The sequence below is a fragment of the Lepidothrix coronata genome, unplaced genomic scaffold, assembly GCF_001604755.1.
Source record: "Lepidothrix coronata isolate B3197 unplaced genomic scaffold, Lepidothrix_coronata-1.0 Scaffold15, whole genome shotgun sequence".
Taxonomy (NCBI): domain Eukaryota; kingdom Metazoa; phylum Chordata; class Aves; order Passeriformes; family Pipridae; genus Lepidothrix; species Lepidothrix coronata.
In genome coordinates this window covers 1,053,531-1,065,211 of record NW_016690195.1, presented here as the reverse complement: position 1 = coordinate 1,065,211, position 11,681 = coordinate 1,053,531, and positions in this window count along the sequence as shown.

Sequence of the window (11,681 nt, the reverse complement as noted above, 5' to 3'; positions counted from 1 at the left end):
GGGAAGATCAGAACGGAGATGTATGCTTTCAGTCTTATTTTAGATTCAGAAATCGGCCCAGGGACTATGCACAGTTTGAGGAAGAAGGTACTTAGTTTTCCTATCCAGTTACAGATCCGCTGTGGGTTATTTGGCCCTAAAATCTATGGAGACAAAAGTAGCTAACTGATCCTCTTTTAACAATATGCCTTAACTTTTTATATCTGGAGGAGAGCCAATATGCTGTTAAATCTGTAAAATTAACCAAAATTGAGGGATAGAAGCTGGATTGACAGCAGGAGATGTCAATTTGTCTGAAGAGTATCTTTTTCAAGAAAAGATGTACCACTATTTTCCTGTGGAATGCACAAGTCACGTCTGAAGATATACAACTGCAAAAGCCATCTGATAATAACAGTGCGTCAGTATTAGAAGCTCTGCCAGTGTCTCTCCACTCACCTGCTGAACTGTGGTGAGGATACAAAAGTTCCAGTTCTGCTGTTTACCCAGCTGTGCATCATCTGGTTCCATGGGAAGAATTTATCTTTCCAGTTTGTTTTTGCAAAAGGCCTAAGAAATTACTTGAAACAGTAAAAAAAAAATAACCCCAAAAAAGAGCATAATAATTGCCAAACCAGGTTAAGGAACGCCAGAACTAAAACTGCCATAATTTGAGTCCGTTGTGTATGTTGTCTTCCAACTTCTAATGGCATGACCACAAACTGGTGGTTTCTTTGCCTTATTTTTTTCCCCCGCTGCAGAGGATAGACTTGCTGTGGGATGAATCATGGTTACCTCATTGCAGAAGCTCTGGAATTTAGAGGGTGATGGCAAATGAACTTCAAGATAGGAAAGGATTGTACTGTGGTTTGGGAAACTGAGTTGTCGTGGTATTGGATTTTGTTGCTATTATGGATTTTGTTGTTATACTCCTGCACATCATTCCAAACATAATGCGGGGCTAGTCACTTAACTCACAGTTTTTCACAGATGGTAACTGATTTTCTGGAAACCCTGACAACTGGAATATGATATGGGATATGCAGAATACTCACTATTATGGGAAATTTGCTTTGAGGATATATTTTAGATGCTGAAAAAAAATCTGTCCTTAAGCACCTCAAGTGAGAAACCGAAGTCTATGGTTTCTTTTGGCAATTTTGACTCAGTGGTCATGAGTAAACATAGAAGGTAATATTTCTTTCTCATTTTCAGGAGCCCTGGGAAGATAATTTGTCAATGCTCATAAAACACCAGGGTCCTGCAGAGGAGACCATAAAATGACTTTTTTTGGAATAAGTAGTTGTTTCAGCACTGTGTGAGATGATAGGTGCCATACCTAGAATAAGGGGGTAAGATTTTTCTAATATCAATGCCACTATTTTTGTGTAGTGAATCAGCAGGGAACCATGGCAAAGTCCTTGACAATTCATTAAATCCCTTCCCTTGCCTGAAAGCAGGATCTGCTAGGCCAAATATTAGATATTGGTCTAAGCTCCAGTGACAGAATTTTCATGATTGCATGATTTACTATCACTTCACTTTCCATACCATTAAAAAGTTTTTCCCAGTAGCAGTTGAAATCTCCTCTTCATTTGCCCAGTCTTCAGAGAAGAGAGAGAAATGTTCATCTGTGGGACTGTCTCATAGCACACACATGGGTGTGTGAACTAGGTGGTGAACTAGGTGGTGAACTTCTGGGTGCAGAACTAGGATTATCCCTTTATTTTCAAAGAGATTTAAAAATTGTCCCAGACCAATGGTCTGCAACAGTACTTGCTGGGGCCTGACTGCCTGGAGAGCAGCTTGGTAGAAGAGGACTTGGTGGTCCTGGTGGATGGTAGGCTGGCCATGAGCCAGCAGTGTGCCCTGGAAGCAGGAAGGCCAACAGCCCCCGGAGATAAGTTGGGAGCAGACTGGGGCAGGTGATCCTTCCCTTCTGCTTAGCACTGGTGAGACATGTCTGAAGTGCTGGGTCCAGTGTTGGACTCCCCAGTACAAGAAAGATATGGATATTATGGAGCTGGTCCAGTAAAGGGCCATTAAGATGTCTAAGGGACTCGAGCATCTGACACACAAGAACAGGCTGTGATAGCTGCAGATGCTCAGCCTGGAGAAGGGGTCTCATCAATGTGTACAAATACCTGATGGAGGGGTTGTAAAGAAAATGGAGCCAGAGCCTTCTCTGTGGTGCCCATTGACAGCACTAGAGGCAACAGGGACACACTGAAATGCAGGAAATTCCACTAAACCACAATAATCATACTTTTTCAATCCAAGAGTTGTCAAACATTTACACAGGCTGCCCAGAGATGATGTGGGGTCCCAATCCCTGGAAATATTCAAAACTCTACTAGAGAAAGTCATGGACAATGTGGCCCTCTTTTGGGTATGGGACTGACTAGACAATCTCCAGGGTGCCTGTCAGCCACAACTATTGTGTGATTCAGTGCCTCCAGGAGTTTATAGGAAGCATGACCCTGGCATTTACCTCCTGCATATTGAAGATATTGAACAACTCTGCAGTAAAATTGGAAATGGCTGTTTCACTTGTGGACTGTCTGTATAATAGGCAGAATCAGAGTAGAAATACTTAATGTTTGAATACCTTTTATGATTCTGTATGGTGAGAGTTCTCCCTTCTCGTAAGAATCTTTAGTTTGGGTGTCTTCCCAGCTTTCTGGAGTAAGGTGTAATAGTTTTTGTTGGGTTGGTGTTTCGTTTGTTTCTAAAATATATTTCTATCCTTGTGAGGTGTTTCAAAAAGACTGACTAATACCTAGGTAAAGAAATACAGCTTGTTGCCAAGTCTAATATTAATGACTTATTAAAATGCTCCTCACTTTCACTTTTGCCCTTATCTTTTCCAGACAGCTGGGAAGCCAGTTCCTGGTGTCTTATGCTTGCAAACATGATTTTCAATAGATTTCTTCTTTCATCTCCTTCAGCCCAGAGCATGAGATATTGTTTTATAATGGATTATAGCTACCTGTCTGGGGAACGGAGTTACCTAAATGTAGGGTAATTTTCCAGTGTATTCTGGACATTCACGTGGCACAGGAAAGAGGCCTAACACCTTAAAACAATGATCCTGTAAGAAATCAGTGCTAGATTAACACCACAACCAATACTAGACCTCAAAATTTCTTGCCCTTTCCTCTTTTTGCCTAATTTCATGAACCGTCTGCATTTCCGTCAGCTAAGTTTTTCCTGATCATCAGCTTCTAGTCCTGACTCCAGAGCCATCCAAATCCATATTGGGCTGAGCAGTCGGCTTTAAAGCTCACAATCCACACTGCCACCCCGTGCTTTTCTTCTGCTCATGTTTTTCAGGTTCCCTTCTCCCAGGAAGGACAGTAAACGCATGAATGGGAGGACTGGTAACCATGCTCCCTCTTCTAGAATGTATTGTTAGGGCAGTTTGGGGGAGTTGGGAGATGTGGGCTCAACTTCAGCCTGACAAAAGGAACAGTGAGATCAGGTTTCTCTCATCCCTGAGGAATAGTGCAGCCCCTAAGCTGTGAAGTGTCCAGGTCCCTGATCTGTACGTGATTTTTTCCTGGGTGGTACCTAGTGGCAGGTCATTCACTTTCTCTTCTCTTGTTTTTCTTCAGCTGTTCCCTGGTTTTATGATTTTTTTTTCCTTCCCAGGCAACTATACTGTGAGGGCAATTAAGGGGAGAGAGAGATTCACTTCTTAGGATTTTACAACAGACAAGACGCATCAGCAGACAAACCCTGACTGCCATTGCCCTCTATATCCATTCAGTCTCTCCTTTCAAAGACAAAAGCCTGTTTCCTTGGACCTATTTTCTCACGTGCTTTTATACAGTCTAGTTTTAAGGGATTCAGAGAAAGAAAAGTCACAGGTAGCGATTTCACAGGGCAGTACAGCTCACCCTGTCAATGAGTCAGCCTGTAATTCTTCTAGCTTGTTTTTGACCCTTGTTCCTCCTCACTCCATAAATCAGTCCTTCTCCTCCTTTGTGATGTTTACACTGTCAAAACAGATAGACGTCCCCAGGGTATTTCCTCACCTCCAGCAGATAGTCGCAACATTAACGCCTGAGCACACTCTGCTCTCTTTGCTCAGCTGTCATACAGCCAAACTTGTCTCATTGACTTAATTTCTCATAAATCAATAGGTCCAGATACTTACCCCATTGTTTCCCCTGGGATGAGTCTGCCTCACAAGATCACAGCCAGTTTGTTCATCTCTGCTGTTGTTAGGACCTTCTGCCTCTCTTCTTTAAGCACATTTCTCCACTTCATGTCTGCATTTGAGATTGAGCTTTCTCCTGCAGACTACTGCCTTGTGCCCATCCACTTGGCTGTTGTTTTGTCATTTCCAGCCTAAGTTTCTTTATGGTTTGTGTCTGTCCCCATTGGTTTACACAACATATTCATAGGAGTTGTTACATCAAATATAAATTGAATTAATGTGGTGTTTATTGCTTCCTTCCAGATCATAATAGGCATTAAATAAAAACAGACTTAGGGCAGATTTCTAGCCTGCCTTTCCTCCCCTCCCCACACCCAATCCATGCCCCACATAGTCTCCCATCAGCTCTTTATATTCATGTTTATCTCTTGTTCCTCTTTGTTTATGGACTCACAGCCTGTGTTCAATCTCTGTGACACTGCTCATTTCCCAGCCAACTTGCATCCATTTTTCAAGTAATTTTGTAGCTGAAGCTTTTCTCCGGACTGGTTGTAGGCTGCTTCTTCATTCCCTTCATCAGCTGGTTTTGTAAATCAATAAGAAAGGAGTGACTATGTTTGTTTGGCAAGATTTAGCCTTTGTTGACTCTCTGGGATGACTTTCATGCTGGTCCTAACCAAAAGCAGCATTATTGGTGATGGGGTATGTGCTCCCTTTTGCACAAGCAATGAAATCTCCCTAGGCTCTTCACTGACTGATTTTATTAATCCTTTTGTATTTATTAATCCAGTCCCTTAACAATGTGAAATATGGGCCATGATGGCCAGCTGGTTGTTGTTTCATGCTGACTCTTATCTATCTCCTACTAGCAAATACTTTATCCATCTGCTTAGGGATGTCTCAAATTTGTAGCAGTAGGAAAGAGACTGCCATTGAAAAATTCTGAGAAACAAATTGGGTTTTTTTTCCTCCGAGACAGATCTAGGAGAGCAAAGGCAGGAGGGAGATTCATGTGGTTAAGACGTCATCTCCAGCAGAGCCAACATCCCTCCCACATTGCAGTAGGACCTGTACTACAGCTCCAGCAACCTGGTCTCTGAAGGCAGGATCAGGTAAAACGAGCTCTTGCAACCCATCACTTATGGTTGGTACTCCACAACTTGCTACTGCTGGGGATCAGCCATACAGGTTGGTGCAGAAAAGGCACTGAGTGGAATCACTGAGATCTTTCTGGAGAGATAGGCCCATGGGGATGAAAATCATCGAGACCCGATGTTGTTATGAAGAGAAACACTGTGTAGGGTTTCCATTCCACTGCTAGACATTTCTGTTCATTTTTCTATAGTCCATCAGAGCTGAGAAATGCAAGTTAAAAAAAATCTTGTCTTTCCACAAGAAATATGATTTACTGTCTTGTCAGTCTCTTCTTGCCCCTTAACTCATGGACAGAGTTCAAGCCTTTCAGCACAAAGAAATAATAAAACAGTCACGGTCAACCTGATCAGTGGTAGCTCAGCTCACTAGTGGGCTAACTGCTGCAAGTGTTTTCTGGGTAGGCTTTGGGACAGAGGATTTGCAAGGAGGACTTTCAATGTGACTGGGGTATATGGGTGTTTATGCATCTTGACTAACAAAAACTGTAGTACTGACAGAATTGTGACCTTCCAGACCAGGTGAATCAATGGAGGGATTCAGTGTGAGCAGAAGTATGGGCCAATGCCCTTTGAGGGGGGATGGTATGATCTGACATTTCATCCAGCACTGAGCTAGGTAGGGAACAGGACCAGTGACCACAGTCCAAGCAGGATGATATCCAGAATCATCGGAGCAGGGGGACCATGCTCAGTGACCAAGCGGAGGGTGCAGGAACCAAGGAAGAGCTCTGTGCCTACAACTCGGTCAGTAAATTAAATGTGTGCAGGCTAAATCTCAGGCACTGAAACTAACTGGCACAGGAGGGCCTTAGGTTTGCTTAGTTTCCAAAAAAGGATGACTGCATGAAAACTCCAACTTGAGTTACATCTCAAAGCATGCTTTCGAATTGTTTAGGAGTGTTTTTTGGCACAGACTTGGAGCACGACAAGGGTTATTCTTACAACCTTACATTTAATGTGATTGAGTTCCGTGCCCAGGAACAGTCTCTGGTGCTTTTCAATTTACTTACATAAAGATAATTTATACACAGCAAGGTACAAAGAGGGTAGACCAGGGTCTGGAGCATTTCCATCACTCACAGACAAACGCATATGCTCCTGAGTCCCCTATGCACACTGTGGATCCCCAGTACGGTCAGACACCAAGCCTACCCAGAAACTAGCCCTTGCATCCTCTTGTCTCCAGCTGTGTCACACGCAGACTTGCACACACACATGTGCACTTGCACACACACGTAAAAGGGCCTTCCAGCTGACTCTGAGACCCCACAGTCTCTTCAGGAGTAGACCTGGATCTCCTGGTGCCTCCAGTAGCCAGTCCCTCCAGTGGTCTCACTCACAGACATGCAGGTACCCAGCCCAGGCTTATGGCCGCTTTGATACTTGACTCCCAAGCCACTTCTATCTGCTGGCTAGTCTCTCTTGAAAATAGCTAGCAATGGCATTGTTGTACGGACCCTCCCTTGCTTGGGTTGTTGGCACCCCAGGCACACGGGCCTTTGTAACTCGTGTTTCTGTGCTGGTTTCAGCTGGGGTAAAGTTCATTTTCTTCACAGTGGCTGGTATGGGGCTGTGGTTTGGATTTGTGTTGAACATAGGTTTGATAATATAGTGATGTTTTTGTTATTGCTGAACAGCACTTACACAGAGCCAAGGCCTGTTTTGCTTTTTGTACTGCCACACTGGCAAAGAATTTGGAAGGTTGGGAGGAGACACAGCCAGGACAGGTGACCCAAACTGACCAAAGGGATATTCATATCATATGACATCATGGTCAGTATATAAGCTGCGGGGGAGAAGGAGAAAGCAGGCAAATATTTGGAGTGATGGTGTTTGTTTTCCCAAGTAACCATTACACATGTCAGGGCCCTGCTCTCCAGGAGATGGCTGAATACCTGCCTGCCCATAGGAAGCGGTGAATCAATTATTTGATTTGCTTTGCTCCTGTGTGCGGCTTTTGCATTTCCTATTAAACTGTCTTTATCTCAACCCACAAGTTTTCTGGCTTTTACCTTGACAATTCTTTCCCCGATCCTGCTAGTGGGGGAGTGAGTGAGCAGCTGCATGGGGCTTGGTGGCTGTCCAGGGTTAAACCACAACAGGTTCAAATCCGCTTGCTGTCACTTAGGTGTCCGTACACACTCATACAGGCAGAAAAGAGCCCCCTCACCCAGGTAAATAGAGATGGAGGTTAACAAGGAGACAAGACAAACTGTGCTGGTCAGGTGCAGGGCATGACCCAACAAACATACCCACTAGCCACAGGTTTGCATGCAACCAGCCCCTTTATTTTCTTATCCCTCTCTTTACTCATGCTTATTCCTCCAAAGTAATCTTGGTTCATCCCTTTCCCCAACTGTGATCCTTCTAATTATCTCATAATAAGTCCCAGCCTCAGCTGGAAGGTGCTCTGGAGTGACTTGTCATTGACTCACCTTGCTGGGTGTCACCCCTGGCCCATGGGGCTCCTTGTGCCCTAGTGACAGCCCCCAGAAGGTTTGGGGCAGGGGCTCTGTTTCTCTGATAACACACCTCAACAAAGATAAAGCAGAATTCCCCGATAAAGGCCATGTTTTAGAAATAAAATACAGAAAAAATAGCAGGAAAATGTGAAGGAGTGTATGGATGAAAAACTTACAAAAAAGCCAAAACCTGGCTACTGATTGATCAGTACTGACCAAGACAGGAGGGTGGTCTGTTGGTGGTCTGTTACAGCAGTCTTGTAGATCAGACAGGCTGTGATGTAGAAATCAGCTCTGCATCATTTTCACAAACATAGCAATTGACTGGATGTTTCTGGCTGAAACTAGAACTGCCTGTCTAAACTCCAACACAGTGTGTTCCACTTAGATGACAACCAACAATACAGTTTCTTATGTCTGGATTGTTGGGACCAGGATAAAATTTTAAAAGTTACTCTGGTGGAAGCAGACAGCATTGGCATTTTGACCCTCTGTCACTGCTGTATGGCTATAGACAGTCAGGTCATAAGCAAACAGGTCTAGAGCATCAGGTTTTGTGTCTGCAACTATACAAGGAGGACAGGTAGTGTACTGGTCACCTTGTGAAGCACTTTTTCAGAATATTGGGCAAGGAAGCTGCTGGGATGCACATGCACAGAGATGAATGAAAACAGCATTTCCATACAGGTGTCACTGTAATGCTGGAGATACTGATTATCCTGAATGAGATCTGGATCTCTTGGCCTTAACAGAAGTCTCTTTGGAGACATGCTTTCTGTAAGGATGGTTCAAATTATAAGGGCTATATAATAATAATGGCCAGTCTTCGCGAGCGAAGATTTGGGAAAGGTCATTAACCCTTCGAGCCTGCGCAGTGGATTTTTTAGGTGAGACACAGCGTGCGCTGAACTGAGCCCACCCTTTAATCCTGAGGTTCATCTGCCGGGGCCGAGCAAGCTTGGACAGTGGCAGTGAGGTCCCCAGGACGTAGGTTTGTTTAGAGTGACCTTCTCTTAGATGGATTGCCTTACAAGGCTGATGAGCTCCATCTGCCCGGGGGGCTGGGAATCGAACCCGGGTCGCAGCAGTGAGAGTCCTGCACTCTAACCACTAGACCACCAGAGATTCCCAGCCCCCCGGGCAGATGGAGCTCGTCAGCCTTGTAAGGCAATCCATCTAAGAGAAGGTCACTCTAAACAAACCTACGTCCTGGGGACCTCACTGCCACTGTCCAAGCTTGCTCGGCCCCGGCAGATGAACCTCAGGATTAAAGGGTGGGCTCAGTTCAGCGCACGCTGTGTCTCACCTAAAAAATCCACTGCGCAGGCTCGAAGGGTTAATGACCTTTCCCAAAAAAATATAAGGGCTACACTCTGGAGATATTGCTTTTGTGAATGAAGGTTACTGGTGATTTTGTCAGTCCTATGTAAAAACCATGTAACCAAGACAGCTGTATTTGCAGATCCACCAACTGAGAAATGAGGAAATCAGGAATTTTTCCTCTTCAGCATAGGTAGCATAAATGTTGCACAGTGATCCTGGTTCTTGGATTACATGGGAATAGCAATGCATAAAAATCACGTTTCCATTACTTTTAGGGAGCAGACTTTCAGCTTTATTCTTCACATAAGCATGTAGCAGGAATAAGAGTATCAGGGTAAGAGTGGAGTGCTTTGTCTTCTAGTGAATCCTTTAGGAGTTAAAAGCATTAAATGGTATTAAGCTTCTCCAACGCAGTTTGAAGACAGAATATAAGAGAAGATTAGAAGCCACTAACTAGTCCCTGCTGTCCCTACTCCTCAGTTTTACTAAGTAGTCTCAGCTGCTATAGTGGATCTGGACTTTTCGTTTCACAAGTGAAAAATGTTCTCAAGAGCCACGCTTTTAAAGGCACAAAGCATCATTTGCACCAAGCCATGTAGCCTAAATGCTCTGTTTAAATGGGTAAAGCCACCCATGGTTTGAATGACATCTGCAAATGTCATTAAAACATTACTATTCAGCCAATATGGTGATTCTAACGAGAAGGTCCCTAGTGCAGAGAGACAGCATCAGTGAGCTGCCAGCCCCATGCACTGTGCTGAATCCACATCTGCAGTAATGACACCGGATTTGGATGACTTGGTGTGGAAAGTTATAGCCAGCTCTGGTCTCTGGAGAGAGGAAAAGAGAAGGTTTTAGAGTGACTTTGCACCTGTGAAACAATGTGCTGCTATTACAATGCCCAGCACCAGCCAGCCTTTGCACCAGGGAGGGCTGGAGTGCTTTAGGAAGCTTTTTGCAACAGCTATGGTCGCTATAAACACAAATGGAGAAAGCAGCTATTAAAAGATTTTTGAAAGGCTCTCTGTTGGTTTCTGCTCTCTCTAGCTGCCTTTGGAAACATTAAGGATGCCAAATGATAAGCTTTGCAGTCCTCAGCACTCCTGAGACCTGAAAGAAATCCGTTGGCAATTGTTTTAAGCTAATGATTTCCTGCCGGTTGATTGGTGCTTATGTGCTGACGGGTGAGAGGCTGTAGCTACAGAAGTTATAAAAACAAATTGCCTCTCTGTTAAGGAATGCCAAGCTGCCTGCTCAGTCTAACTCACTTCTACATTTTTTATTTTAAGGTCTGTTTGCAAACTCTGAGCTTGGTCTCTGCTGATTAAATAGCCCCCTGCTAGGATTTACTGGGATAAATCCCTGAGCCACAGTAGGACATTGATAGCAGGATGCTGTCTCTCCTAGTTAAATTAAGGGCACTTTAATGTGTTACATTTAATGCAAATCACATTGGCTATTAGGTTCTTGGGAAACTCTTTCTCTTGAAAAAATAGGAAAAAGATGATATTTTCAACAGGTGGGTTCTGTGTTTAGTCCCTGTTTGTGACTAATCAACTGCCCCTCAAAGGTATTAGGCTTGGGTCAGAGCTGGAAAATCACCTGATCTCCAGAAAAGCCAACAAGAAGACTTCATTCTGGGGCTGAATTCTCCAAAACACTTGGGTACATGGGTCCTGTCTGTGTGGAACTGAAGGAGTCAGACCACAAAATGCAATTCCCAAATACCCTGGCTAAGGAACTTATCATTAGGTTCCTAAAATCTGAGTGAGTGCTTAGCCCTGTTGTGCAGTGTCTCTGCAGAGCATTAATCATATGTGCCTGCCTGGATAGCAGACACCTACAGGCAGGTCAGAGCTGCTGGCTTTGTAGTACCTGGCACATAGGGCCAGGGACTACCAATAGCTGTCCAGTAGGATAAGCTAAACCAGGATGTCCTAACCCTAGAATTCTGAGGTTAAGATATTTTGCTTAGCTCAGAGTAGTGTTTTCAAGTGAAGGAGGATGAGATGAAGCCATTCCCCTTGTGTTGGGTTGCCTCTTGGCTGCCTTGGGTGGCAAGCCACAGTCACACAGTGTGCTACCAGACACTGCTGTCCCTCGGTGCTGTGCTTCCTTCAGACTCCTTGCTAGTTCTCCAGTGAAGGCAGGTCCAGAAGCTCTGTGTCAGCACAAGGCTCTCAGCTGAGGTGACTGCTGTACAGTGAGCACAGTAAGACTGTCATGTTCCAGGGCATTCCAGTTCTTCTGAAAGAGAAAGCTGACATGACTTCTGATTTAGAGTTAGTGTTAAACAGGTACTTGTGAAGGAAAGCAAGGTCTGAAAGTAGACAAGGGATCCTCTGATGGGGGAGGGTTCTTCAGAGCATTATACAGAGAGTTAAGCTTGGCAGCCCACCTGGACCAGGCAGAGGAGAAGAAAACTGCTCCAGGTGAGGGAATCCTCCCCTCTCACACAGCTTAACGACCAGCAGTAGGCACAAGGTCCTTTTCAGGAATATCTTTGCCAAAGAGACCAGGTCATGACTAACAAGGCATTAGGCTAGAAGACTAATTCAATGACAAATCAAAGAATCATAGAATCATAGAATCATAGAATCA